This window comes from Arachis ipaensis, chromosome B10, assembly GCF_000816755.2.
Source record: "Arachis ipaensis cultivar K30076 chromosome B10, Araip1.1, whole genome shotgun sequence".
Classification (NCBI taxonomy): domain Eukaryota; kingdom Viridiplantae; phylum Streptophyta; class Magnoliopsida; order Fabales; family Fabaceae; genus Arachis; species Arachis ipaensis.
The window spans coordinates 72,186,373-72,190,370 of record NC_029794.2 but is presented as its reverse complement, the minus strand read 5'-3'; positions in this window follow the sequence as shown (position 1 = coordinate 72,190,370).

Below are 3,998 nucleotides of genomic sequence, written 5' to 3'. Positions count from 1 at the left end.
TCGCGGGCTGGGGGGTTATATTTTCGAATCCACGCGGCCGCGTGGGGCACGCGGTCGCGTGGTTGGGACGAAAATGGGAGTAACGCGATCGCGTGGGGTGCGCGATCGCATGAGGGGGGAAAAGAAGGGTGACGCGATCGCGTGGGTCGCGCGATCGCGTTGCAGGAATTTGTGCTAAACGCACGACTCCAGCGCCGTTTTAGCGCAACTCTCTGTCTCCTTTTGGGGTGATGTGCAATCCATGCGACGCGATCGCGTCGCTCACGCGGTCGTGTGGCATTGGTTTTGTGCAAGTGACGCGATCGCATGGGGCATGCGATCGCGTGGGCCAATTTGTGTGAAACGCACAAGGGCCGCACGATTCCAGCCTAACTTTCTGTTCGTTGGATCCTTACGCCGATATATAGATCACGCGGCCGCGTGGGTCACGCGGTCGCGCGGGTGGTGTTTTCCGCGATATGGCGCGATCGCATGGGGCATGCAGTCGCGTCGTGCATCCTCTTTTTTTTTTTATGCATGAAAAATGCAGAATGCAATGATTAACATGAATGTTATGCATGATTCCAGGTTTAATAAATTAAAATGAAAAAGGAAAAATGAAAGCAATTAACAAGAAATAAATTGAAAAAGAAGCGACCATACCATGGTGGGTTGTCTCCCACCTAGCACTTTTAGTTAAAGTCCTTAAGTTGGACATTGGAGGGGTATCCTGTTATGGTGGCTTATGTTTAAATTCGTCCAAAAATCTCCACCAGTGCTTAGAATGCCAATAGCCTCCGGGGTCCCAAACTAAGCACGCAAAGCTTCCGAACAGCTTTAAATATATTGTTAGGCTCCCGGGATGACAAATGTCAGAATAAACTTCCGGATTCCAAGCCTTGCTTTTAAATCCGCCTCCGTCTTGATCTACATGTCTCCATTCGGGCGGGTTAAAAAGTAGAATCTCACCTTGGTGACCAAACGTTTTCCGTGATCCATGTAATTGAGCATGATACCAATCCGTGTACTTCGAGGTGAAGCGTGGAACCTTATTAAACCTTGTACACCAGCTCTTAGTACGAGCCATTTCCCTCTTACTCTTAAAGCCGCAGAGAGCTCTAAGCTGGCTATCTGTTTCAAGCAAACCATATTCAAGCGAATAAGTAAAGTTATAAGTTAAGGATTGTACCCACTTGAAGCTTGTATTAAGTGGTAATGGCCTTGGGATAGATGTTTTTGGTGGTTCTGCAAGTTTCGTTTCCTTGTGGTCTTCCGTGAATTCCTCCACTTCTTTGCAAAGATCTTCAATTGTATCTGTGTCCTGGTCAAAGTCTTCTGTGTCTTCCTCATCACTTGAGTCATAGATTGGAGGTTGAGAGAAATCTACCTCTGCATCATCTTTATATTCACTTGGGGAAGATTCTTCGATCTCAGAGAATTCACTTACGGATGCAAGTTCATCACTAAGAGAGCTAGACTTGTGACTATCATCATCAAGGGAATTTGTTTCTTGGATTATTCCGTCTGATTCTTCATAAACGATTTTCCTTGGAGAAATATCCTCCTTAGCATCAACTGTAGCATCCTGGACGGAGTTTTCCTCAATTCTGGATTCCCATGGAGGTTTAGCATCTCCTAGATCTTCAACCAACTCTTCTTCTTGAACAAAGACAGCTTCTTCTAATTGTTCCAGTACAAATTCATGCTCTGTCTTGTCCACTGAAGTTTCTGGCACTTCCTTCATGCTCTGCTCTTCATTGGGCTGTCCACATGGAGCTGTGGTTGACCCTTGTATATTTGAGCGCCTAGAAGCCCATTGAATCATTGCTTGCTCCAGTTGTTTAATGGTTGTTTGAAATTTAATTACTGTTTCTCTTAGGCGATCCTCTGCTTCTTGGGTTGCTGGACTTGGACATGCTACAAAGGAAAGTGGTGGAGATTGGGAGTGATTGGATTGGTATTGGGGTAAAGATGGATCATATGGTGGCGAATGGTGAAGAGAAGCTTGTGAGTGTGGTGGTTCAAGGTTATGTTGAAAGGGTGGTTTATATGTACGGGGTGGGGCTTGTTGGTAGTTACAAAGTTGTCCACCATGTCTTTCAGCTGGGTATGCATTGTGGAATGGTCTTTGTCCAGGATATCTTGGAGGGTGTTGCTGCCAAAAGGGTTGATTAGATCCTCTTGGTTCCATCCATCCTTGATTGGTCTGACCTTGGTACACATTACTGCTGTAACTTCTATTTCCTTTAACAACATTAGAACCAAACTCAAAGCGAGAGGGGTGAGAGTTCATAGATTTCCCTTAACAACATTAGAACCAAACTCAAAGCGAGAGGGGTGAGAGTTCATAGCAGCAAATAAAGATAAAAAGGAAAACCAAAAATAAATAAACAAGCAAAAGAAAAAATATTTACAATAACCAATAATAAGGCACACGTTAGCAAGTCCCCGGCAACGACGCCATTTTGACGAGAGGATTTTTACCAGTAAAGAGATTCATAGAAACGGTTGCGTTGTAGATATACTCTCTAAACCGACAAAAATCCCTTTGTACAAACGTTTTGGGTGTCACAAGTAACAAACCCCTTTAGAAATTGTTAACCGAGTATTTAAACCTCGGGTCGTCTTCTCGAGGAACTGCGATGAAGTATGTTCTTATTATTGGCTATAAAGGTTGTAATCGAGGTTTAAAAGGTGAGAAGCAAGTAATTTAAATGACAGGTAAAGTAAATGGCAATTACAATAAATAAATACTGTAAAGCAGACTTTTGGTAAGGTAAAAGAAGTTGGATGTCCAACGTAGTTATCTCTCTCAATTATAATGAAAGTTGAATCTAAACTCCACTTGGTCAACCTTTACTAAGGCAAAGGAAAGTCAAGGGACTAATTAATCTGGCCTTTGAATCCTATTTATTTCCTAAGAAAAGGTTGGGATTATTTAAGTTCAGCTTAATTAGCAAGATAACGATTATCAATTATATTGAGTTTAATAACTGTTGAGTTACTAAATTCTTAACCAGAACCAAAAGGGGAAAAAGTAAAATTGCTGAAGTAATAAGAATATCCTTAGATGGGAAGCAATGGTAACTTAAATTAAGGAGAACAATCATAAACTGAAAATACCTCAATTATCATTAATTCAAATAACAATCTGTGACATGGAATAATTCATAAATCAAATTATAATAATCAATTCAAATGTTGGAATAAATAAATAAAAGTAAAACTAAAATAAAAGAACATTAAACCTGGGATCCAGAGTTACTCTTAAAACAAGAAAAAATCCTAAATCCTAAAAGAGAGAGAGAGAAGATCTCCCTCTCAACTAAATCTAAATCATTGAAAGGTAAAATATGCGAGCTCTCTCTGAATGGGTGCATTCCCACACTTTATAACCTCTGGTCTATGCTGTCTGTACTTGGATCTGGGCCAAAAAGGGCTTCAGAATTCGCTGGGGGCGCATTCTGTAAATTCTGATACGTGGCCCCTGTCACGCGTTCGCGTGAGTCACGCGGTCGCGTCATTTGGAGCTTTTTCTTGCCACGCGGTCGCGTCAGTCATGCGACCGCGTCATGTGCGTTCTTCTTAAGGCGCGCGGTCGCGTCAGTCATGCGACCGCGTCGCTGCTGATTCGTGCTTGGCACGCGATCGCGTCATTCATGCGATCGCGTGGATACCAGTTTCCTTAAAGCTCCGTTTTGCTTTCTCCTTCTATTTTAGTATATTTCCTTTTCCATCCTTTAAGTCATTCTGCCTTAGAAAATCTGAAACTACTCAACACACCGATCACGGCATCGAATGAAAATAAAGGTAATTAAAATAATTAATTTTTAAAGCTTAGGAAACATGTTTTTCACAATATGACATAATAAGGAAGTGAGAGTAAAACCATGCAATTAATGTGAATAAGCAGGTGAAGGATTGTATAAATCACTCAAATTAAGCACAAAAGAACTCATGAAATATGGGTTTATCAGTGCTACCTACCCGCCGGGAGGGGGGAGCTTGGAAGGATATAT